This window comes from Prionailurus bengalensis, chromosome C2 (genome assembly GCF_016509475.1).
Source record: "Prionailurus bengalensis isolate Pbe53 chromosome C2, Fcat_Pben_1.1_paternal_pri, whole genome shotgun sequence".
NCBI lineage: Eukaryota > Metazoa > Chordata > Mammalia > Carnivora > Felidae > Prionailurus > Prionailurus bengalensis.
Genome location: NC_057350.1, coordinates 125,798,533 through 125,824,710, shown reverse-complemented (window position 1 = coordinate 125,824,710; position 26,178 = coordinate 125,798,533). Strand labels below are relative to the sequence as shown.

Genomic DNA, 26,178 nt, shown 5'->3' with positions numbered 1-26,178 from the left:
GGTGGTTCTCGTCTTCGCCCTATTGCAGGAGCTGGCTTCTGGCCCTGTGGCTGGCCTTGGACATCAGGGCCTGAAATTTGGGCCTGAGTCCAGCCTGGGTTTTTGGCCAGAAGTCTGGCCTTCTACCATGCTGCAAACATACCTGGTCAGCCACGCGGATCTGCTGGAGGTTTTGGAGAGTTCATCTCAGTGATATCTCGGCATATAAAAGTTTCTCTCTCCCTTTTCAGCCTAGCTGAGTGTTATTTGTCCCTTGAGCCCTGGCTCAGTCATCACCTCTCACAGAAAGCCTTCTCTGGGCACCCATGCTTTCCCCACATTGGGTTAGGTGTCCTTCCTCTGGGCTCCCACAGGCACTGGTACCTCTCTCTTCCACACCACTTACCCTTCGATGGCACTCTGAGTTTGCCCGGAGGTGGGTCTCTGCCACAGCACTTGGCACAGTAGGTCCTCTGGCGGCGTTTACTGAATGAATCGACTATCTCACTCGGGCCTCAGCGACCCTGTTCTCCAAAGCCCCTGTTTCCCATTGACTGAACCATACTTTATTTTAGGGTTCAAAGAGCAGAGGAGACGGCCCAAATGGGACAAGTGCCCTGTTGTGAGCCCCCAGTCACAACCTGCATTAGAGAATTCCAGGTACCTGTGTGTGATTGCTAGCTGTTTAGGTTCCATTTCTGAGAAGGCAGATTTTTAAAGATTTGTATGTGAAAGTGGTATAAAGACAAATCTTCGGTCGTATGCAGGTGTTGTCTCAGCTCAAGCTGAGGGCATTTCTGCCAGAGTGCTGTGCCAATCAGGGCCCGGGAGAGGACGTCTCTTGACAGAGGGGGCCCAGGAGGGGCTGGCAGACAACCAGGACACGCAGGTCTCGGCCAGTCGCCCCTGAGGCCTGTGGTAAATGGAAGGGAGAGGAAGAAGCAGGTTCAGGGTAAAACCCAGCCAGTCAAGATGAGCATCTCTCCCTCAACCCCCTCCTCAGCCAGTTCTTTTACTCCCTACCAAGGTGAGATACATGACGGCTCATAATCCACATGCCCCCCATGGGGACTCCTGGGGTCCACAGGGACTTCATTCAGAGCAACAGGTGGAAGCAGGGGACACAACAGCTCTCACCAAATGGCTGCACGGTACCTGGGGTGCCAGTCAAAACCCGCATCGGATTGGAAGCCCCAGTATGGCATGAAGGACTCTGCAGGAAGCTCCTCTTAGGCTTGGGGTAGACAGTGAAGCTCTCAAAATGACAAGCAGATGGGTTCCCTGGTTGTGTCAAGTGGTTCCAGGTCATCATCAAGGTCCACCCACAAAAAAAAAAAAAAAAAAAAAAAAAGGTCTTCAAAATTGATACCAATCATCAAAATGACATTGAGGTACCACCTCACTCCCCCTAGGATGGCTATAATCAAAAAGACAATAATAAGTGTTGGTGAGGATGTAGGGACATCGGTCCTCTCGTCATCCTTGCTCGGAATGTGGTGTAGCTGGTCTGCAGAACAGTTTGGGGGGCCCTCACAAAGTTCGACATAGCTAAGCATATGACCCACAATTCTACCCCTACTTCAGTTCTACTCAGTTCTACCCCCAGGTTTATCCCCCAAGAGAATGGACAACATACGTTCATACAAGGACTTGTACACGAACGCTCACAGGAGCTTCATTCACAATAGCCAAAAAGAACAACCAACCTTACTGTCCGTCACTGGAAATGGATAAACAAAACGCGGTGTCTACGTACAATGGAATATTTTCTGTCCAGAAGAAGAATGAGCTGCTGCGTGCCGCGTCATGGATGAACCTTGACAACATAGTGCTGAGTGAAAGCAGCCGTCACAAAAGACCACATGTGCTATGATTCCATTTCTATGAAATGTCCTGAATAGGCAAATCCATAGGGACAGAAAGTAGATTAGTGGTTTCTAGAGACTGGGGGGGATGGGGAATGGGGAATGTCTGCCAATGGGTGAGGGGTATTTTTGGGGGGGGGGGAGGATGAAAATGTTCTGGAATTAAATAATGGTGACGGTTTCACAACTTTGCGAATCTACTAAAAACCACGTCATTGTACACTTTCAAAGGCGATGTTTCAGGGTATGTAAATTATATTTCCATTTTTTAAAATAAGGAAAAAATGTCGTTGATGGCGAGGACTTAGCCGAACTGAAACAATAAAATGGAGCGCGAGTCCTGAGCCCGTCGCATCCATCCCAACGAACTTTGGGCCCAGGAATGGTGCACCATGAGGGCCTGGGGGAAGAGGCGCCGGGTGAGGATCTAGGAAGAGACACGTCCGGGGATTCGAAGCGAAGGCTGTGGAGGTGGCGGCCGGGATCTCTAAGGACTGGGGAGGCATCCGGAGGCTCAGAAGTTGGCCCGGCCGGAGCGGAGACTTAGAGGTTGGGGCGCAGAGGCTCTTAAAGAGGCCCGGGCGAATTCCCATTCCGCGTCCACCTTAACGCCAGCCCCGCGGCGCCGCGGGTCTGACCGGGTAAGGTCGCGGGGGCGCGGGGAAAGCGGCGGCGCGCCCCCCCTGCCCCCCGCCGAGCCTGCCGCGGGAGTCGGCGCTAGTGGCCGAGACTGCGCTGGCCGCGCGTCCCGGGGGCCCGGGTGCGCGCGGGGGCGGCGGGGTCGCGGCGCGGCCCCCCCACCCCGCCCGCAGCGGCGCTCTATTTTTAGCAGGCGCTGTTGCAATATAAGGAATGCGCGGCGCGCCAGGCGCTCGGGGCGCGCGCGGGCTGCGCGGTCGCTTTAAGGAGGCGCCGGGGCGGGGACGGGCCGGAGCGGCCGGAGGGCCGGCGGGCCGGGAGCCGCCAGTCCGGCTGCAGTGGGGCCGGGCGGGCGCGGCGCTGCCTCCTCGGCCGCGCGAGCATGGAGGCGGCGGCCTGAGGGCCGGAGCCGAGCCGGGGCTGGAGCGCGCGGTGAGTGGTCGCAGCCGCCGGGGCGGGGAGGGGGCCTGGCGCTTTGTTCCGGGCTGGAGGTGTGGCCGCCCCCCGGGCCCTGCGGCGCTCCCCACGCGCGGCGTGAGCCCTGGGACTGGCGGGGAGTGGCCTTTTGCTCCCACCGCAGGCTCCGGCATAATGCTGTGCGAGCGAGAAATCCGCCACAATAGAGACCCCAGTGGGGAGGGCCTGTCCGCCGCCCAGAGAGCCCCTTTCACGGAACCACCCTAGGATTTCTGGTCTGCCTGGGTGAGGACCTGCGGGGAGGTGGGCGGCGGGGGTGGGGGGGGGGTACTCTTTCTCCCCCTTTAAAATGGCGTTAAGCAGGGATCCGCCAGGGGTGTTGTCAAATTTATCTCGATAATAAAAAGCAGCCTGCTGCACAAACAACCCTTCCCTGCGCCGCGGGGCTTGGGACTGTGGTCACAACTGAGGCCCGGCTCATTCATTGACCGGACCTGGCTGGGGTGCCCACTGTGTGGGGCATAGCGCCTGTTCCTGCTCTGCGGGGAAGGTAAGGGTAAAACATGAGCGACAGCGCAGTGTGCTCAATAACGGGATTAGGGAGGCGCAGGGGTTGTGGGATCAGACAGTGTGGAAGGCAGGGAAGGCCTCCTAGAAGAGGTGATGCCTGGTAAGAGCACGGGCACTGGACATCCAGTTCAACTCTGTGGCTGGAACTGAGGTCTATGCTGGCCGTGGAGAAAGCCGAGTCTGGAGAGAGAGAGACAAGGGCCGCCTCTTGGGTTGGCAGAGCTCTGGGATTCCCCTTCCTCCCCCCATGGGCCCCTGCTGGTACCTAACCTCCGTGGGTTAAATGGTTCTTGCCTCTCCAAGACGCACACTCTGTCCTGGACCTGACCAGAGAGAATGAGTGACAAGGCTCAGGATTCTAGCCTCAAAAGAGTAATAAGGAAATCTGACTTAAAACCCTGAAGCCCCACTGCAATAGTAGCAGCCAGCAGGGCTCACACAGACCAGGCACTTGACCAGGGTGTGTTTTCTCATCGTTTGACAAGACTCTGCCTGAGGTTTTATTGTAATCCCCATATGCTCATGAGGAGCTGTGGCTAGAAAGTTATCAGTAACTTGCCCAGCATCCTATCTAGAGACCATGTGGCTGTTCAGGCCCCTCTTCTGAGGGTCTGGTTGTCCCCAGCTTTAGGGCTCCAGGTACAGCCTGTTGCCAAGTACAGGTTGAAGTGTGGGGTGGTGAGTTGTTGGTATTAATAACTGACACGTGTCAGGGGCTTTGCAGTGAGCACAGTACTTCACCGAGACAGTTCTTAAGAGTTTCTCCTGCTTCTCTTCCCAGGGAAGAAACTCCAGCTGGCCAACATTTTATAAATCTCCTAATTTCCTGTAAATTGCGTGTCCCTGCTGACTGGGGCTGAAAATGTTTGGGGCCATGTTTTTCAACCTTGAATCTGTTCTCGCTCCCAGCAGCCAGTGAGTTTCTCTGTCTGCGGTTTATGGTGTAGTTTTGTACTTTCTCTGCCAGGTCGGGAGGTATTAGGCTTTGATGCTCTGGGGTTTTCAAGGATGCCAGGTCTGCCAGCCTCTTTGAAGGCCGGTGGTGTCGAGTATGCTGGGTGCTGGAGCAGAAACTGCCCCCACCCCCACCCCTGGCCTCAACATTTCTTTCTGGAGAGGAGGGTCAGAGCTCCTTGCTGAACCCTGGTGAGGCTTCCAGGCTTGCCTGCTTTGCTCTGGAAAAAGGCACTTTGCATTTTCCACAACTCATACTTTCGCCTACAGAAGACATTTTTGTGGCAGGTATAACTTTTAGTCTATTATTAGCTCTAACATAGGTATTTCACACTTTCAGTTGATCTGAGCTGCTCACAAAGTGACAAATCTCTGGGGCTGGTGCCCGAGTTTGAGTGATCACCTGGAACCAGGGAGGACTACTGGACTGTGATGAACCACACTAGCTCCTGGGGTGACTGGTCCTCATGTCAGTCAGATTTGCATGTTGACCAGCCTGCTGGATCAAGTGAGTTCTCAGGAAGTGTGACCTTCGTTTTATATTTTACGCTGCCTGTAATCAGTTCTGCCCATGAAACGCGTGCCCCGATGGAGTGTTCCTCCTGCAAGTGATTGAAAATATACCTGTTCGTGAGCATTGTATAGTTTGTACAAATCATACTTATGTGAGCTGAATGGGAACACGTGCATGTGCAAAGCTGGAATATTCTCAAGCATCAAGAGTGTGCACTGAGTCCCAGAGGCTCTGTCCCTGCCAGGCTTGGGGCAGGCATCCAGCCATCTAAGATGGACAGCTACCTTTGTCTGGGGATGGGGAAAAAGGGAGGAGCTGGGTGAACTCCCTGTGCCCTGGGGCGTCTGGCAAGTATCCATTGTCTAGGGGCTGAGCAGAGAATTCAAGTTCTGAGAGGAATTTTGTCCTTGCCAAACCTCCCAATCTTGGGTGTTGCCACTGGCCTTATGGTACTGGGGTCGGTGGGGCTGCTTTCGGCTGCAAATAACAAAACTCAAGGAAAGTAATAGGCAGAGCTTAGATCTTCCACAGATTCTTGTGAAGTCACTATACACAGAGATGGACTGTTAGTGCCACTTTCAGCAAGCTTTTGACTGGGAAAGGCAGCCAAGAAGGCTGAGGGTCTGGTGTCCAGAGCAATGGTTTTTGCCTTTTTGGGTCACAGCCTCTTTAATATGCCAGTGAGAAACCCAGAGAAAAGTTTCTTGGGTGTACAGAGTTGGGCATACAATTCAGGGGATTCATGGATCTCCAACAAGCCCTGGATTCCAGGTTAGATCCCCTGGTCTAAGCCACATTGTCTCACTATTGTTTACTGAGGATCTACACTGCGGCTCTGCCCTCCCAGCCAGGCTATCCAGCTGTGACAGTAGAGTCCGGGGTCAAGAGTGAAAATGAGCGGGCAAGTTTTTAGTGCATGCTTCAGGCAACAGAGCTGATGTTGAGGTTGAGGTGACAGTGTGTTGCACCCCTTGGCGCCTGACATGCATTCCTTGGTGCTCATCTCCAGTCTTCTAGGTGGTGTTCCTGCTGCATATGATGAGGTTGGTTTTGCCTGCTCCCAGAGACTGCACCCCCTGCCCCCACCACTGTGCCCCTAGGGCCTTTTAGCAGGTTGGCATGATCCAAGACACCTCCATGCAGCCATCCCTCTTGCAGGGTTCATGAAGTAGCAATGTGTGTTTAACTCTTTAATGTCCCACTCATTGACCTTTAGGTGTTTTTGGTAGCTTTATCAGGTGGGGACTACTGAGGGCCACGTGGCCAAATGACAGTGTGGGTCATTGCTGGTTGCTGAAGTGACGTTCTCTGTCTCAGAGGGGCATATTTTCATCTCCAGAGCTTGGCATCTGGCCACCTAGATGGATAAAACACATCACAGATGATTGACATCTGGGTTGTGAAGCTAACGGGCGAGATTTGGGAGAGCACCAGGGATGGATCTGGCCGTGCCCTAATGTGCTGATAGAATGAGGAGGGGATGGAGAGCTGGGGACTCTGTGCCCTGGCTCTTGTCCTCTCTGTCTAGAGGGCCGTGGGCACATCTCATGCTGCAAGGACCCAGGCCCCATCTGTGACTTTGCTGCCTGCCCTCAGGGTTGTCATGGGATTAGATGAAATACACACATGAGAACATGCTTGGGAGACCAGAAAGGGCCATAAGGATTAAGAGCATCCTGTGCTGCAAGGACCCAGGCCCCATCTGTGACTTTGCTGCCTGCCCTCAGGGTTGTAACCGCAGATAACAGAATCATAGGCACAGCAGGGGCCCCTGGAGCATGGTTAGTCTAGATTCAGATCCCGTACAGCACATTTCTCAGAGTGGTCAGGGAGAGAACTTTAGGTGGGACACATACAGCATCATTTCATTTTAATACACTTGTTTATATGTATTATAAAACCCAGGCATGTGGTGCATGGGTGGCTCAGTGGATTAAGCATCTGACTCTTGATTTTGGTCACAATGTCACAGTTTGTGAGATCAAGCCCTGCATCGGGCTCTGCACTGATAGTGCAAAGCCTGCTTAGGATTCTGTCTCTCCCTCTCTCTGCCCCTCTCCAGCTCACTTGCTCTCTGTCTCTCTGTTTCAAAATAAATAAATAAAAACTTAAAAAAAACCCAAACATCACATCATACCCATTTTTTAAATGGATATTTTGTTCAAATTAAAGCTAGAGAGAGATTTTAAGTTAAAAAGTATGGGGGGGGGGTGGTGCCTGGCTGGCTCAGTCAGAAGAATGTGCGACTCTTGATCTCAGGGTCTTGAGGTCAAGCCCCATGTTGGGTATAGAGATTACAAAAAAAAAAAAAAAAAAAAATTAAAAAAAAAAAGAAGTATGGTGATTTTTAGGTAAAGATTAAGCCAGTAATAATTCACTAGTAAATAAATATGGCCCAAATGGGAAAGTGCCCCCTTGAATAAAGGCTGGGAAATGTTCAACAGGGAAGTCCCTTCCTTACAGCCTGTGAAGGGTGTGGTGGGTCTTTGGCTTCAGCTGGACCCCTCTAGAGATAGGGAGCTTGCTGCCCCCAAATCCATCCACTTTTCCACTTGGGAATCTCTTGTCCTTGCAAAGTTCTTTCCTTTCTCCCCTTAACCTGCCCCCACTGGCTCTGTACCACATGAATCTCTGACAATCCTGCCTTTTCTCCAACACCAGCTCCACTTTCTTCAACTGCTCCTCGACTGGTATGGTTTAAAGACCATCAGTCTCTCTTCATTCCCTCCCCTCCCCCTTCCTTTCCTCCTTCCTCCTTCCCTCCCTTCAGCAAAGACTTGTGGGCTGGCCCTGGGCTAGACACTCTTATACTAGCCACGTCTAGGCCTCACAGCAATTGCCGTTGGCCTTTTACATATGTGGAAACTGAGACTCAGGGTGGTTGAATAGGCCACCTCCAGTCAAGGCCTGAGGAAAGCAGAGTCGAGGGATCTGACCAAGGTCCATCTGGTCCCCAAGCACATGGTCCTTCTGTTAATTGCCCTGTGCTGCTCCCAGAACTAGATAGACCAAAAATGACACGTCTTTTGTTTCCTGGTGCTCATGGGGCATGTCCCTCGGGGGTCTGACCATACATGGTCAGTGCTGCGGTGGAGCAAAGGCCCCATGCGTGAGGAGAGGGGGCAGAGCAGCCTATGCATGAGGATGTTATGAGGCAGCTGGAGCCACAGAGGCACAGAAGCAGCTGGTTGGTGCAGGGAGGCAGAGAGAGCCTGGGCGGCTGTGGTTTTCCCTGACTCCCATTAGTCTTATTGTCAGCTGTGAACCCCTAAGTCATCTGTGCACTTGGTTTATTTTTTAATTTTGAAAAATAAAAAAATGAAAACGTAAAGGATCACACGACAAACACCACGTGCCGGTACCCAACATGAAGACATGCAACCATTTACTGTGCACTGACTCCATCCTTTGCATGGGAAGGCAGGACTGCAGCCGTTTCCCTGGTCACTAAGCCTGGCTGGTTTGGGCCTGTCCTCAGCCTGAAGCAGACTTTGGAGCCCGGCTCCTGAGTTTCTGCATACTGGCTCTTTCAGCTTCCTGTCCCCGTCTAATTCAGCAGGTGCCCCCTGGGCCTCCATCCAGGTGGCTGATAGCTGGGGAGAAACCACCAGGGAGCAGGGCGCGTGGGTGCTCCTGGATTTATCCCTTGCAAAAAAGTTGACCTACTCTCAGAAGCACTTACCTTGACCACTGTGGGTTCAGGCCAGGCTGCAGAGCAGAGTTTGGTCCCGCCTGCCCAAAGCAAATGCCATTTAAATGGTAGACATATGTATTTGGAATAGAGAGAGAAGAAACATAATTTTCTTTTTATAATTAGATGGCAGTGATTTGCTAAGCAGCTCATCTTACATAAACCCTAGCAAAATTCATTTTCTATTCTCAAGTGTAGAATTACTTTAAAGTGCAGCGTGGTACCTTTCCAATCCCTGGCTTCGCCCCTGCAGCTGCCACAGAAGGAGGGCGCCGGTGCCTGGGCCTGGCCCTGCTCTGCTGGCTGAGTGAATAGGGAAGGGTGGCTCTCCCTGATGTGATGATGACCAGACAGCCCCTCACCGAGCTGTTTCTGCCATCCACCCCTGCGTGACTCCCATGCTGGATCCTGAACCTGCATCACCCTTCGAAGCTTGAGCTTTGGGTGACAACAGTTAGCAGAGTCACACTTTGGAAAGCTTTGCAGAAGAGATTCAAAAAATTCCAGAAAAACCTTCCACACCCAGGCGGATCCCATTTGCAGGGAGTCATGTTGGGAGATGAAGATTTGAACTAGTTTCATGAGAGAACATGGGGACCTGAGGTGGCCCCCAAATCCTCTTTATTAAGTGGTAAGAATGGATTGAAATGTTCTCTGTCCCTGAGTGGCCAGTAAAGAACAACGCTGCCTGCATTGCTTTCCCTCACTTTGAGGGAGATGCCACAGGAGCCAGCTGGGAGCTCCAGGACCTCAGAGGGACCTGCTCCTTGGGGTTTGTCTTCTGATGAAAGCAGCCGGGGACTGCACCAGTGAAGGCAGTTAAACATGGTCTAAAACCAGTTCCTATTTGGTTATACAGAAGTACACATACATGTTATGTTCATAGGCCCATGCCTCTCTCTTTTTTTTTTTTAATCTGATGACTTGGATTATGTCTAATTCTTTCGCTTATTTCTGAACATCTCTACTCTGGCTCCTGCCTTCACATCACTCACTTAAATTACTGCAATATCATTCTGTTTCTCTGTTCTAATTTTGCCCCCTGTAAATCCATCTTAAATTTTTTTTTAATGTTTATTTATCTTTGAGAGAGACAGAATACGAGTGGGTTAGGGGCAGAGAGAGAGGGAGACAGAATCCAAAGGAGGCTCCAGGCTCTGAGCTGTCAGCACAGAGCCTGACACGGGGCTCGAACTCACGAGCTGTGAGATCATGACCTGAGCCAAAGTCGGACGCTCAACCGACTGAGCCACCCAGGCGCCCCTCCTATAAACCCATCTTAAAATGCAAAATGAAATATCAAAATCAAATCTGAGCATTTTACTCCCTTTCTCACAGACCCTTAATGAGAAAGGAGAAGGGGCTGGTCTACCAGATACTAAAATACTACAAAACTAGGGTAAAGTGGTATGGCCCTGGAACAGGAGTAGATAGGTCAATGAAACAGAATAGAGTACCTTCCCTGAAGTCCTATCACCTCTCCCCCAAACCCCCACTCCTGAAAAAAAAAACAAACCTTTTTATTTGAAATGCAACCCACTTTCAAAAGAAAAGTTCTGGTTTCTTAAGTATCTGCTATATATATTTGGTATAGGCTGGCCCTGCTATACCAAATACCCACACTGTACCCAAGTCCCCAAACAGTGAAAATGTCTGTGGGCATGTGGAGCCGCGTGGAGGTTGCCAGAGGGTTGGTGGGTGGAGTTGGGGGAGGCCCACCCACCCCATTGGAACTAATCATTCTCAGGGGGTCAAGGGAAAAGTTCTTGCCTCCCCAAAGCATTATGTATTCATTTCAAAAGCAAAATTAATTTTAATTCCATTTAGGTTTCTTTTTTTATCCTTTACAAAATTGCATCATACCTTCTTGAAAATTCCCCTTCTTAGATAACCCACACATTCACCCCTTTCTATCTGAATTCTCCTGGAAATGTAGGGCCCACGGAGGAGATAGAGGCGAGCCCATCTTTCTTGGCAAGGACCATTCTCTCACAAGTCGGCTCAGCTGCCCAAAATAGCCTCTATCGTGTTCTTCTTTCAATGCTGGCTTTATTGTAACTAGAGATGATGGAAAAGGGTGGAGCCACTGTCCCAAAGCCTTGGGGGCATATATGAAAAAATAACTGTATGAGATCTGTCTTCTCAGCCATCCCTCCACACCCACATTCCTCAGGTTGAGGTTCTTTGGGCAGAGGAGCTGGGAAGGCCTGGTGCTCCTCACACCCAGCCCTTCTCCAGGAAGCCAGGCCCCAGGTGCCCTCTGGCCTCCCAGGGAGCTAAGGTCAGCTGGCATCAGAACCTTCCCGTCCACCCCCATTCACTGACCCCCGACCCCGCCCGCCCGCAGTGGACAGCGGCCTGAGTCCACTTATCTGGGACTGGGTGGGTGTTTCCTGCATGTTTGAGATTTTACAGAGGAAATCAAAATAAAGAAACAAAGCCTTTGTTTTACTTCTGGACTCAAACTGGGGATGGCTGGAGGGATGGAAAGGGGGAGCAGGAGTAGGTCACTTGGCAGTCCAACAAAATAACCATTCTAATAAAGCATTTAACAGGGACTTTTTTCTATTTAGGGTTGGTGTGAGTGAATAGGAAAGACAGGGTGGAGGGCTGGGAGAGCCTCTTTGTGTGGAAGGAGAGGGCCCCAGGCAGGGTCTCTGGCAAGGGTCTGGGACCACCAGCAGGGCTGCAGAATTGGCAGCCAGAGGGGCCACAGATAGTCTCAGTCTCCTTTCCCACCTCAGAAGACCCACAGGAGAGCAGGAAGGGACAGGGACTGCAGGGCCAGAGGGCCCTGGCTCCAATTTCTGCCCCACTACCTATCGTCATGTGACCTAGGGTGGTCCCCCCCCCCCCCCAATCAGTGTGAGCCTCCCTTGCCTGGTCTCTAACAGGTAACAGTGAAGATGTCCCAGCCACCCCATCCCGTTCTTCCTGATCTAGCTATGCTGGATCAGGCCTTCATCCCACATATGTGGAAATGGGGAGGTGCTCTCCCCAGTATTTCTTCATTCTCCCCAAACGATTTTCTCCTTGTAGAAATTCTCTGAGTGTATCATTTATTTTTCTTTAAAAATTACCCAGGTGTTGATGAAAACTCTCCCTATCTGCAGTATTTCTGAGGATTTCAGAGTGGGGACCATGTCCGCTGGCCATCTGGCCTCCCTGGTCATCTGCCCCACTTTGCTCCATGCATGTATACAATCAGCTTGGCTTCCTCATTCCCTAAGCCCCACTAAGCCACAGCCAGTGTGTGTAACAGGCTTTCGCCAAGGGCTCGGAAGAAAGGGGGTTACCCATTGTTCAGAACAGGGCAGGAGTTAAAACTGAGTAGTAGACATCCTCCTCTTGCCTGCTCACCCTTAAAGGATTTCTCCCTGCCTGCCTGTTTCCTCAAGCCTAGTTTACTGCCATTTTCCAGGGACCGATTTTCCTGGACACTTTCCCCAGAACTTCTGAGAACTCCAAATTTCCATTACTTTTGGTTGCAAAGCAGTAATGACATCTGTCCTGGACTAGGCTGCAAGCCTACACTTTGGCCTCAGAAAAGAGCCACCAAAGAGCCTGTCTAAGCCAGAGTTCTGCACCCTAGCCTTACACCATTAGCTAGGTGTAAGCTAGCACCTTCAGTATGAGACACCTCAAATTCTTAAATTAGGGCTTCTTTCCCAATGACCGGAGTGAACCCAAGTGTGAATTTTTTTCCTTCCTGTTACAGCATCTTGCAGAATCGCCGTGAGGATTAGAGCTGATGTAAATCAACAGATATTTAGTGAGCACCTACTCTGTATCAGGCATGTGCTGGGCACCCGAGGGACGGTGGAGAATAGAACAGAGGACAGGCCCTGTGCTCATGGAACTGACACATTACATAAATAAGGAATGCAAAGGGCTGTCAAGGACAGCTGAGTGTCCGGAAGAGCCTAACAGTAATATCTCACCTAGTCTGGGGTGTGGTAGGGCGTGCTCAGGGGAGTAGATGTAGAGTGCTGAGGATGTTGTCAGGACTTAATAAACAGGCATTATAATGCTCCATCCTGGCCACAGGACTCAGCCTGATTGCACCTGTAGCTGGTTGCTGCTACTACCAACAATAGTTTTGCATAGAGGGGTTTATAATGTTTTCCAAGGTTACATGGCCAGTACGTGACGCATCCAGGATTCAGCACTGGACGTGTCGGACCTATTTCCATGCTCCTAACTTCTGCTCTGTCTTCGGCCGTTATGCCCCTGGGAAGGTCCCCTGAGATGGGCTGTAGGGCGGGGCATAGCTCTGAAGCTTCCCTCTTTCTCTGCATCTCTGAAACAAGTCAGCATGGGTTGTGGATGCTGGTCATTCCTCCATCATCAGAAATAAAATGTGCTTCCTTGTTAAATCCTGGGATGGCCAAGCAGCAGGAGTAGTAATACCTCAGTCCATCTCAGGGGCTGGCATCTCTCTGTCAAGTGAGGAAACTGAGGCACAAACAGATTGAGCAGTGGCCTAGGGCCACATACCTAGCAGAAGGGCAAATGCTTTGATGCAGGACTTTTGATAAAAGTGCTGTATGTGGAAAAAACAGGTGGGAGGCCGGTGGTGGCTCCTGGGTGGGTCGCACCCCTTGGGAATGGAGCTGGTCTGCCAGCAGTGCCCACTGCCCCCTCCCCCACCCAGGCACAGCTGTCTGGCCTGGCTAGGCTGGTGAGGAATGGGAGGGAGAAATAGGTGGGAGAAATGTACCAATGTTTTGCACTTGGAGAGTGAGATGTGAAAAGTTGCCTCCTGCCTTTCCAGCGGGGTGGGCTTAAAATCGGGACTTTGAGAGGGTCCCTGAAAAGTTACCACCCCACTTCCAGCCCTGGTGCACCCCTCCAGAGTCAGGCTACTGGGTCCTATTCCTTCCTCGTTTCATAGGCCTTTGCAAGGAAACCCCCACAACCTCCCCAGCTGCTCATTGTCATGCCCACCTCGTTTTCAGGAAGTTTCCCTTTTATTTTGCTCCAGCCCAGATCTCTACAGTCTGGTTACTCTTTTAAAATGGAGATTGGATTGCTTCTTCCCACCTCAGGCAAGAGCCTGGACCATGTTTCTTTCTCATTTTAGCTTCAACATAAAAATTTTAACATTTTTCATGAATGGTGCTTGACATCGTGAATATAAATGATAGAAACAAATCAAAGCAACGGTCGTTTCTGAATATGTCTTTCTGCCCTTTACCTCCCTGGGTTCTGAACACTCCTTGGGTGGGCTGTGTGCCCTCCCCCTAATGACTGTGCCCCTGCAAAGTCTCTAGGCTGAGTAACACCTGCTGCTGTTACTCCTCAGTGTCATTTCCACGTCTTTTTTTATCATGCCTCTTTGTGGCCGAAGCCAGGCCAGGGCAGTGCAAAGAGTTGTCGGCTCCCACTCAATGTGGGCATGCTGAGGCATGCTTGAGGTGGCCAGGGCTGGGGGCAGGTGCCCCTGTGGGCCGGAGCCACCCAAGGGTGATTCGTTTACCTTATACAATGTATAAAACTTTTTAACGGGTAGCTAACGTCAAAAACTCAGTCTCATGTAAAATTCAGATTCCTGGCTACTCTTAAACAATTTAGGCTATCTGGCAACCCCTTTACAGATAGGTTCATGTTGAAGCAGTCGATGGAGGATAACAGCAGTCTCCTATTTGCTGCAGGCTCCACTGCTCCCTGCTGCCTGCACTCACCTGCCTCTCTCATTTATCGACCTGGCCTCTGCGAACACATGAGGCTGGGATGTTCAGTTGTCTCCCACATGCCTCTTTCTGCTACTGCAAGGGAAAGCAGTTCAGATAGTGGGTCAGCCAGGATTGGAGGGCTGAAGTTCAGCCATAGTCAGACCTGGCAAAAGTGTCCATCTCCTGGCAGGGGGGCTGCTGACACAGAGCAATGACTGTCCCTGGCCTCGAGGCCTTCCCTGTGCTGTCTGGCACCACCCTTGCCTTTCTGCTGGGCCACTTACTTCCTAGTGTGCTAGTGTAAGGCCACGGTTCCATGGGACAGGCAGCTCTGGGCTGACACAGTTCTGAAGGAGTCTGTGAAGCTGTGCTCTACACACACACACACACACACACACACACACACACACACACTACTCAGGGGAAGGACAGTACCAGGAGATTTGCCTTGCTGTCACCAGCAGGCTCCAGGGCCAGGGTGTGGCATCCCCAGACCAGCAGGTGGAGTGGTCAGGGAGCTGGGACCTGGGAGCTGCAGGGGGCTCGGTGTTTTGGAAGTGTGAGTGGCAAGTAAGGACTCCCTCACTGTCACCTACTTCTCCTGATGGGCCGGTGCCCATGTGTGTCCAGTGGAACTCCTCACGTGATATGTCCCTTATGAGAGCCACCATTCACTACTCTGGGACCCAGCTGGCCCATCGGGTATAGCGCCCACACCACCTCTGCCCTACCCTCTACCCGAGCCAGAATTCCGGCTTCTCCCAGTGTCAACCCTGCATTGTGGAAATGCCGACAGCAGACCCCTGCAGTGTCTCTGTGCAGAAAGCTGTGCCCAGGCTCTAGAGAGGTAACGAAGATGAGGTCCGGCCCTCAGACCCCAACCCTACCCTAGTGGGGGAATCTGACAGGGAAACAGCTCCCCAGCTCCCAGATTTGAAGGGAGAAGGAGGGGGGGCTTGTTCCCCAGAAGAGGTAGAACGGCCCTGTGGCCGAGCTGGGAGCTTTGTGGTCAGACTCACAGACAAGCCACAGAACCTCTGTGACCTCAGGGTTGATCACTAACAGGTGCTAAACGGCACCTTCTTGGCTGTGAGGAGTCAAATGGCATAATGGCTGCAGAGCACCCTGCCACCTGCCACCTGGCCAGCACTCCCCAGACACAAGCGCGGTGGCTGCATGGATGGAGACCTGGAAGGCAGGAGATGGCTGGGGAGGAAGGGATCACTTCAGGATGCTGGGGAAAACAGGGGGGCTTCTCCGTAGAGAGGGAATGTTTTCACAGGTGGAGGGAAGGTGAAAAGACAGGGCAGGCAGAGAACTTTCATTGGCAGACTCCGAGGTGCTCTGCCAGGGGCCGGAGTCCCTGTCCTCAAGGATGCCACACTAGGAATCATCAGAGAGGCTGCATGAGGAGGCCAGTGGTGCTGGGGGCTGTTCAAGGAGGGCCTGGAATGCTCTGGTCAGTGGGAGAGCTTCCGACACCCGTGGGCGGTTTTTCGGGGAGGAGCAGTATGCTCCAGGGCTGTTTGAGGACCGATAGTGCTGGAGGGGTGGGAGTATAAGGGGGGCAGAGCTGAGCCCCTGAGGTGCACCTGCCATGAGTGGCAGACTTGCTAGGCCTTGGCCTTGGATCTGAGGGAGGAGAGGTGTTTGAGCTGCTAGGGGAGGAAGAGGGCAGGAAGGAGAGACAAGGGGTCTCGAGGGGGGGTGGTTGTTGGCTTTTTAAAAAATTTAATGTTTAAAAATTAAAAAAAAATTTTAATGGTTATTTTTGAGAGAGAGAGAGAGAGAGAGATAGAATGTGAGCAGGGAAGGGGCAGAGAGAGGGAGATACAGAATCTGAAGCAGGCTCCAGGCTCTGAGCTGTCAGCACAAAGCCCAACGTGGGGCTCAAACTCACGGAGTGTGAGATCGTGACCTGAATGAAGTTGGATGCTTAACCCACTGAGCCACCCAGGCACCCCTGGCTGAGTCCATTCGGAGAAGGGTTGAGCCTGAGCAGCCCCCTGAGGAGCTGTGAGGAGGCTGCTGTGGCAGAATGAGGAGAGAATAGGATGGTGGCGGCCGCCGGGGTCTGAGGGTCCTCACTTTGGGGACTCCCAGAGTGCGCAGAAGCCACCCCTCGCTGGTGGGGTGACTGCCAGAATGACTTTCCCAGTGGGCATGCAGCTCCCGTGTGAGGCTGCGAAGTTCTCCTCGGCTGAGGAGAGACTGCCCCAGCCCCAACCCCAGCACTAGGTACATATTAATAGGCCCCTGGGGCTGAGAGTAAGAATTCAATCGTAAAGCCACTTCCTCCTCTCTGCCCTAGCTGCCCTGAAGAAAGCTGTGACCCAGGTGGCAGCCCTGCCCGCACCCCTGGAGTTCACTGCCACCCTCCCTGTGGTGGTAAGATATGGGGACATGGTGGAGGGTGCCGGGGTGGGAGCTTGGAGGTTGAGAGGCCCGGTGTCAATATGCCGTGAGCCAGAGATGCCGGGGGGGGGGGGGGGGGCATGTTGTTTTGAAGTTCTATGTGGACCTTAAGACACTGGGGCCCTCGCTAACCCCTCTGTTCCCAGAGCCTCAGACCTACCAGGTGCCCTGGTCTAGCTGGGTGCTGAGTGGGGCAGAGCTTGAGTTTTTAGTGCCAGGTCCCAGCTTTCCCCGTTACCATGCTGTTCTCCTGGACAAATGCCCTAACATTCCTGACTCTGTGTCCCCACTGGTAAAATGGGGAGACTGAATGCCACCCTGCATGGTCCTGCCTCATTGTGCCGGCCGGCCTGCATGACCTTCCTCTTCCCACCTGACCCTGTATCCCTTCCCCATCTGCTTCTCTCTCCTCAGACCTTCTGGAATATTCAGAGTTTCTGCCCTGCGGGCTACCCAGTCTCTCCTGGCTTTTCTTGTTGGTCAGCCTCCCTAGGGATGGCAGAAAGAGTTGTGGGCAGACAAGGGCAGAATGGGGGAGCTGAGGCCCATACACAGCCAGCATGAGAGCACACCCCAGAAGGAGTGGTGAGGGCTGAGTTCTGTTGAGTTGTCAGCTTTGGAACCAGCCAGTTCGCAGGGCATGAGCTCGGGCAGGACTCTGGAGGGAGGCAGGAGGGCTTCCTGCAGGAGGAAGGGCTTGAGATGGGTTTTGAAGAATGTTGCTGATGGTAACAACTTGATGTTTACTGAGCGCTTGCGGTGGGCCAGACACAGCCAGGCAAATCAGTGTAGCCACTGTGCCCACGTCTACAGAAGAGGAAACCAAGGTGCAGAAGATAAGTAACTTGCTTAAAGTTGCAGGCTGCCTGAGTCAGTGGCTCAGGCTCTGTGATGAGGGGCTCCAGGGGAGGGGCCGGCCCCAAGCTGGGTAGGGACCAGCTGGTGTCCAGGAGCACGAGGAGACAGGCTGGGCCCAGGGCAGTGACCAGCACAGTGGAGAGGGGCCCAGACAGAGGTGCTGGAAAATGGGTCTCAAAGCTACCTGGTGCTCCCACAGGGTTAGCTGCCTGATCCCCCAGCCTCCTCCCTGGTCCTGAGGAAAGGATCATGTGGCCGGACACTGTTTGGCACACTTTGTCCCAGTTGGGAGTGGGGGCGTGCCTGTTCCTAGTGACTAGTTTCTGCCCTGGGTGCCTCTTGGGCCCTGACCTGCTCGGCCGCCTCCCCCACAGGAGCAGGGATGTGGCCTTGGAGGCCTCTCTGACTCAGACATCACTCTCCCGGCTCACTGCTGACCTCTTTCCAGCACTCCTGGATCTGCTGCCTCTGGCCTGGCCTGACCCTGTACCCACTCACCATTTCGCCAGCCATGAACAAATGCCTAGGATGATGGACTGGCCACGGGCTCTGGAGCCATACTGTGTGGTTTCAGAGCCTAGCACTGCCCCTTTCTAGCTGGATGACCTCAGAAAAGTTATTTTACTTTGTTGTACTTCAGTTTCTTCAACTATAAAATGGGGATAATCAGAGTCATTCCGTATAGGGTTGTTGTGAGAATTAAATGAGCTAACGTGGTAAAATCTTCCAACAGCATCAGACACATCACTTACATTAATTAATTAATTAATTAATTAATTAATTAATCATTAGTTGTTTTTAGCATTGACCACTCTTGTAATTATTACAGTAGGTATTTCTACACACCTACTCTGGGACTTACACTGCTGGGTCATAAGTGGCTCAGCTCCAGGCCTTGTCAGGAGTCACTCTCGGGCTAGTGGGTAAGACCCAAGTATGAGCAGTAATACAAGGAAGCATATGGGACTTGGGGGTCATGAGTAAGGCCAAGGGCACTGCATCCCTCCCCTGGCTTACTTCAAACATTGGCCTTTGCCTGGATCTCTGGATCCCTATCTGACCATCTCTGCCAGCAGTCCGGGTGTGGTCCCGGCAGAGGAGTTTGGATTTGATGGGGTAAAAAAGCAGGGGCTGATGTATTAGCACAAGACTTGGGTAATAGAATTTTCCAGAGACAACTGGGCAGGCTCCCCCTAAAGGTCCTGCGCGCCCCTACCCAGAACAGGATGGCCGGTACGTGATATGTTTTGGAGGGAATCGGAAGAGTGGTGGGTTAGATCTGGGGTGGCAAACAAGTTTCCTCTCTGGATCAGTCACCTGGTTCTGGCTGCCAAGGTGCTGCATCAAAAAGGGTTCACAACTGAGCCAGAAGAGGACAGTGGTCAATTATGATGCCTGCGTGGCTCTGGGGACAGGAGGAATGGCCCCTGCGTCACATACTTAACATCTAAAAGCCAGTGGTATTTAAGGTCCTTTATCGCACAAAATTATGCACATGGTTGGATGGGTAGTTAAGTCTTAATACTGGAGTGAGCTGAATGCACTGGCTTCCTGGAGGGGTGAGTGGTGCAGTGACATAGCTGGGCTGGGATTAGCATCCATGTGAGACAACAGGCTGGAGCAAGGTCTGAGGGAGAGGAGAGTGAAGTCCTAAGGGATACACCAATGGCCTAGACCCCTGGTGGGACGGCACACCATTTATGCTCAGCCTGCAAGGCAGCAGCCCTGGGGAAGCTGCCCATTTCTGGGAATTGTGCAGAAGGGAAGGGCAGCTCCTGGAATGCAGAGCCATTTCCTCCACACGGGTGGGGTCACTCCCCCCAGCGTGTCCTCATCCCCCTGAGCTGGGCACACCCAGACATCATGGAGATGAGATTAGCTTCCCAGAGCTGATTCAGCTCAATGGGATGGAAAGTCCATTCGCTCTCGCAGCAGCTCCATTAATAGTAAGTGTTCCCCCTCTTCCAGCTTTATTTATCAGACGACTTGCAGTTCAACTGATAAGGTTCCTGGGGGGGGGGGGGGCGGATCTTTAAAATGTTTAGTGTAGAAGTAGAGAGGCAAAAAGCAATGAAAACTAAACTTTCAATAAAGTTAGCAGCATCTTTGCAGAGGCTCTGGGTTGGCCACTGCCCCAGCTCCAAGAATCTGTGGTCCTTTAGTCGTGTAGCCAAGGAAGCTACGGACAAGGATGAAGAGTGCCCTGTGGGTTAGTGAAGTCACCATGACAGTCAAAGAAATGCTGTGATGCTATAAAACTAATCACCCAAGGAATTGAAGGCAGTGTGGTGTGACGGTTCCCAGCATGACCTTTGGTGTCCAACCAGCCCACCGCAGCTGCCCACTGAATAGTGGGGAGTGTAATTGCGATGGAGTCTCTCCTGGGCATCAGTTGTTCTGGCCAGGACTGTATGGCATTGCTTTGGAAGTGGTGCTGGCTACGGGGATGGGGTGCACAGAGAGGCCAGGGAGCCTGTGGACCCCTTGACAATGTCTGCAAGGCAAGCTATTTCTTTTTGTTTGTTTGTTTGTTTGTTTGTTTGTTTAATTTATTTATTTTGAGAGAGAGAGGGCAAGTGAGCATCAGTGGGGGAGGGGACAAAGAGAGCGAGAGGGGGAGAGAGAGAGTGTCCCAAGCAGGCTCTAAGCTGTCAGTGCAGAGGCTGACGTGGAGCTTGACCTCATGAACTGTGGGATCATAACCAGAGCTGGAATCGAGAGTCGGACACCTAACTGACTGGGCCACCCAGGCGCCCCCAAGCTACCTCTTTTTTGTGCGCCCACTTAAAAAACAGGGAATATGTTGGGCTATTCTGTTGGGAAAAAAGCCCCGTAGAAGCCCTAGAAACTGGCAATCTGGGAGAATGCAACAGATTTGGTAAAGGATCCTAGCCACTGGACACAGCCATTTTGGGGGCTGCTGGAGCCCTCTGTTACCCAGGCATTTACATTGGCTACTGTATTGGGTCCTCCAGTGGCCCTGTGCAGTGCAGGTGCTCTTAGGGCTGTGGATGCGGCCGGCAAGTGGTCCAAACCACTGGGGTCTACCAGGTTGGAGGGAGACCAGGGGTCCAACCACTTCACCTGTCAGTACAAATATGCCCTTGCTGAGGGCCCCTTGGTCTTTTTCACAGGGGCCTCACAGGAGCATCCTGTTCTCCTGTTTTATAGGTGGGCAGACAGGCTCCTGGAAGTTAAGAAACTTGTTCCAGGTCACACAGGGAGTCCATATCAGAGACACAAATAGAACTCAAGCTGCCTGGGGATGCCTGGGTGGCTCGGTCGGCCATTTAAGTGTCTGACTTCAGCTCAGGTCCTGATCTCACAGTTCATGAGTTTGAGCCCCGTGTCCAGCTCTGTTCTAACAGCTCAGAGCCTAGCGCTTGCTTCCTATTGTGTGTCTCTCTCTGCCCCTCCCCTGCTTGTGCTCTCTCTTTCTCTCTCTCTCAAAAATAATAAATAAGCAAACATAAAAAAAGAACTCAAGTTACCTGACTGTAGTCATAGGCTATTAATGACATCCCTGCCCCTAGTGTCCCCCTGAGAACCAAGGGAGGCTTTGTACAAGACTGTCCTCAGGAGTTCTTAGAACCCTCCAAGCACACTTTGAAATTTGCTGGGTGAAGAGGTTATTGTGGGGTCATCTGTCTACCTAGCCCCCCACCTCCTGGGAGCATCACCCCTGCTTCTTGGCCTAAGGGAGAGCTGGGTGGGTAGAAGGCTTCACTGGGGCAGTATCCAGCAGTCAGTCAGTGAATAGACCTTGAGCCTCCTGTGTTTCGGGCTCTGCCTGGCCCCGTAAAAGGCAACGGAATAAGGAGATGTGGCTCTTATCCTGGTGGAGCTTCTGAGCTACATGGGGAGACGAGTCTGCCATTCAGGAAACAACTTCAAACCTTGCAAGATGGTGCTAACCCTGAGAGAGAAAGGGAGCCAAAGACAGCAGCCAAAAAAAGCTTATTTCTCTGGTTAGAGATGCCCGAAGTTTTTGTATACGTGTTATTAAAATTGTCCAGGCAGCACTACTGTCTTTTAGGAAGAAGTTTCCAGTATGAGCGAAGGTTTGGGTTGCCCGTGGACTGGGAGGGGCTGTAGGAGCAGTGGTTGCCATGGGAACCAGTGCTCAGCCGCCAACGCCCGCCCAAGTGGCTGCTGTTCCAAAAGTTGGTTTCTGAGTGGAGGGGGCTGCCTAGAACCTCAGAGCCATTTCCCATGGAAACAATGTTCTAAATGATGGGTGACGATCCCACACAGGCCTCCGGCGGAGCTGAGATGGCAGCAGGGCTCTGATGGGGGAGCCTCTGAGTGGACAAAGTGAGAGGGGGAGGGAAGAGAGACTGAGGGAATCTCTCCTGGGAACAAAGTCAACAAGGTGCAAGAACAAACATTTAAGCACCTTCTCTAAGCTGGGAACATTTCATAATTTTAATTTCATGCTTAGAGCAATCTTGCAAAGTATTTTCTGATGATTTCAAAGTAATTTTCTAACCCATCCCATCTTACAAAATAGGAAACTGAGGCTGTGAACAGTAACTTGCCCAAGGTCCCTTACCTGGTCAGTAGGAGAGTATCCAGCATAGAAAACTGGTGGAGGAGCTTTAGAGAGAGACCCTAGGTCCATCTTACACTACCTTCCCACCTCAGAGGGGCCATCCATGATCTACAAAAGGTAAAGAACTGACATTCTAGAATGATCTCTAATCTAAAAAGATCTAGAAAGAGCTCTGATCTTCTAGTCGGACAGGCTGGAGAGGAGGGGGGGGGGTCTTGTGAATGTAAGCATTTTGCTTCTTAACCACCAACCAATTTTCATCATAGCTTGTGGTGACTTTTAAAAAAAAGTCTTTCTCTTCACCACTCGAGTCCAGCTTATTTTGTAGGAGTGTGGTGCATGCACTTACAAGGACATCATTTAGTCAGGGATTATTTTGGGGGAGGTTGAAGGCTGGAAAAACATGCCCATCAGGAGAAGAGCCTTTAGAATTAGGGGAGGGGGAGTTCTGGACTCACTCTCATGCCCCTGCAGCACCTTCTTTCCTTCCTGGGCCCACACTTGCTTTCAGAAGGGCTTTTTTGTGTGATTGGTCTGACCTGGTAGAAGGAGGGAGACAGTCCTAACTCCTGGCTGGGAGGGTTGCCCCTTAGCCCCGTGCATGGTCAGGGCCAATGCTGTGGCCAGTAGGTGGTCTGATAGTTGTTTGGAAATGCTGGCACTGAGCCTCTAATTCCTTCAGCTAGACTTACATCCTTGTTGATGCTCTGCTAGGCTTTGGTGACACAGAGAGGGACAAGTTGCAGTCCCTGCCTTTTGTGCACATTTAAGTGTGGATTTCAAGCATGTTTGTACCCTCTGCACAAGGAATTACAGGGCACAGACTAGAAGGTGATGCCTCCCATAGGAGGGGATTCCTGGGCCCAGGCCTGACCTGTGAAGAGGTGTATACTCCACGAGGGGGGCCCTGGGTATCTGCAGAGGACTCCATGTGACCACAGAGCACACTGGGTGAGCACAAAGCTGTTTGAGAGAAAGAGAGAGTAGAGTATGAGAGGTTGTGGCATAGCTACCGCTGGAGAGGTCAGCAGTGGCAACCAGTGCCAGCCTCGAATGTCAGTGAAGGAGCCGGAACTTGGCCCATCAGCTATGAGCAGTGCTAAAGGGTTTTTCACCACAAGGGATCCGGTCCAAGTTTTGTGCTAACTGTGCATTCTGACCTGCTTCCATTGAGTCTTAGTTGGGAGGGAACCCCGAGTTGGCTGCCTGTGGTCTCCTGGGAGCTCAACCCCTGAGTGCAGGACTCTGTGAAAGGAAGGAGCCCTTCATCTGACCGTTTCCTGCCAGCTGCCTTGCTTGGCAAGCAGGTCCCCAGGTGATTCTCCTGTGGGTGGTCTGAGCACCACCTCAAAGATTCAGTTCGTGTCCTCTATCATACTTACTAGTGTATTTCTTATCTTGTTTTATTTTGAGAAGGAAGTCAAGAGAAAGAATTTTCTTTCTTGATACCTTTCCACCCACTGAGTACTTTTTATTCATGTCGTTGCCAGCAGAGAATGGAAGGGAGCTTTAAAAAGAGCCTCTTTCACAGGCATATATGGTCACCCTGGCCCAGTGTCCCTGTCCACCCACGGCCAAGACGACGGGTAAGGAAGGACAGTGAGGGGACCACACCAACATCTCACTCCTTAAAACCTGAGAGGCAAAGGAGAGAGAGAGCTAGCCCTGTTTTCTTCCAACTGTCCTGCAGCCCCTTGGATCGTCATCTCTCGTCATGTGGGAGAACTCAGTTCACCAAGGCCTCAATGTGTCCCCACCTTTATCCCGCTTAGGGAGGTGCAGCACCAAATGGACCTGATATCCTGTACCAAAGGAGCTTAAATCCCCCCTGGAAGGACACAGAGTCCTACATTTTCAGGTAGCCTGAACCTTTTATTTGGTGGGAACATTTAAAAACTTTGTTTCTTTGAGGATAGTTGACACACAAAGTTACATTGGTTTCAGGTGTACAACATGGTGATTCACCAACTCTGTACATTATGTCATCACCGCAGGTGTAGCTGCCATGGGTCCCACACAACACTGTTGCAATACCATCTACTCTATTCCCTGTGCTGTACCTTTTAGTCCTACGGGTGGGAATATTTTAATGTTGTTAAGCTTTCCCAGGATACATATATAATACTAGCTTGTTGTAGCCAGTTGAAAATTGAGCAGGTACCCCCAAATGTGCCAGTCTTCTCTCTGCCTAGAACCACATCTAGACATACAGATTCATAGATGGGTGACTTCATGGACGTGCAATCATACGTATGTGTTGTTTCGCAGCTGTTTGGGTTTTTTTTTTTCATACCTAATATAAACTTTTTCTAGGTTAGTGACCATCATCCTTTTTAATGGCTACATAGTATTGCATTGTGTAGATAAACGTTTTCTTTAACTCCCCCCCACCCCCGCAGCATTTAAGTCATTTCCATGTTTGCCCCTCTTCCTAACATCTTCGTTCACTCATCTGATTATCTCCTTAGCATAAGTTCTCATATATCATATAGGTCCAAGAGAAGGTATGTCATTTTACATTTTGATATATTGATGCGAGTGTGTTCTCAGTCCGGTTAGGACAGATGTATACGCCACCCGCCACCCGCAGGGTATAAAAGTGCCTGTACTTCCTGTCACTGCAGAGAAGTCCTAAATGTCAACACCAAGCTTCCGTAACTGCACAAGGTTATGCAATCACTCTCTCCTGTAGCCCCACGCGAATCAGTGTGGCCACATAACCTACATTTGTGTCTAACACCTTTTGTATTGAAATCTAGAGTTGAGGACTCTTTTAGAGCTGCAAATAACTGTAAAAAATCCAGCCCTTTAATCTGATAGGTAAGGAAATGGTGGCTCTGCACGGCCTTCCCAACAAGCAGCAATGCACACGGGACTCCCAGTCCATTGTCCCCTCACCCTTCAGTGTCCCTGTCACACGTTCCACCATGCCTTTCTGCCTCCCAGTTGCACAGAGATTGTTGCTTTGCTGGTACACTGAGGCAGGATCAAGCTTGTGCTCCCCTGGCACCAGGTCTGTCTCCATGCTGCCTAGGATTGCCAGAACGGGAGGTGGTATTGCTTCTCCCTGGCCCCCTGGCACGTCCGCAGGTAGCGGCTTAAGTCTCTGGCAACCACCCTTGGCTGAGGGCTCCTTCCATGCTCCCTGCCTCCCTCTCCTCCTTGTCTCTCTATGACACTGTTTCCAAAGATAACTCTTCACTCCTCTGCCGTCACCTCTTCACAGTCAGTCCTTATCTGTTAAGGCTCAGTTATTCTTTGGAATCCTGGCGCCACATTTCTGGCTCCTGCCTGGTCTCCTTAGCTCAAGGTTTCTCGGCCTTAGCACTACTGACATCGCAGGATAGATAATTCTTTATTGGGGGGGGGGGCGCTATCCTGTGCGTTGGAGGATGTGTAGCCGCAGCCTTGGCCTCCGCTCACTAGATGCCAGTAACACCCACTAATAAGCCAGAATTATCTCCAGACATTGCAGATGTCCCCCAGGGACAAAACTGCCCCTGCTTGAGAACCACTGCCTTCGCTAGACGTGACATCATTCTCCACCCCCCCCCCCAACTAAAACAGGTTGACCAGATGCCACGAGATTCTAGCACAACTTTTTTTTTTTATTATTTGAGAGAGAGCGAGAGAGAGAGCACGCGCACAAGCTGGGAAGAGGGGGAGAGAGAGAGAGAGATTTTTGTTTTGTTTTGTTTTTATTTTGAGAGAGGGAGGGAGAGAGAAAATCCCAAGCAGGCTTCATGCTCAGTGTGGAGCCCAGTGCGGGGCTCAATCCCATGACCCTGGGATCATGACCTGAGCCAAAATCAAGACTCAGATGCTCAATCAACTGAGCCACCCAGGTGCCCCACCAGCACAACTTTCTGCATGACCATGGGCAAGGAGACTGAGAGAAAGGAGCCAGGATCACTAAATTCTAAGAGCGGGGGGTGGGGGGGGGTACTAGGTTGCTATGCCCGTCCTTTCTGTAGTTTGGGGGGCCTCAAATCCTCAAGCACAGCAGTCCTGTGACTAGAGTTGATGTAAAAGGTGAACCTCTGTGCCAT

At 51.7% G+C, this 26,178-nt stretch overlaps 1 protein-coding gene across 4 annotated transcripts in view; it reads left to right on the top strand.

Annotated features, from left to right (window-relative positions):
* Window positions 1-2,768: 2,768 nt before the first annotated feature.
* MRAS (muscle RAS oncogene homolog) overlaps window positions 2,769-26,178 on the top strand; it is a 55,401-nt gene continuing 31,991 nt past the window's right edge. Inside the window, exons 1-2 of one of the 4 annotated variants that reach the window (XM_043595308.1) lie at window positions 2,775-2,915; window positions 4,765-4,932. The gene's annotated coding sequence lies outside the window, so the exon portion shown is untranslated. Of the gene's footprint in view, window positions 3,186-4,764; window positions 4,933-23,824; window positions 23,988-26,178 lie in introns of those variants that run through there. The other 3 variants (XM_043595307.1, XM_043595310.1, XM_043595309.1) reach the window with 3 other exon arrangements.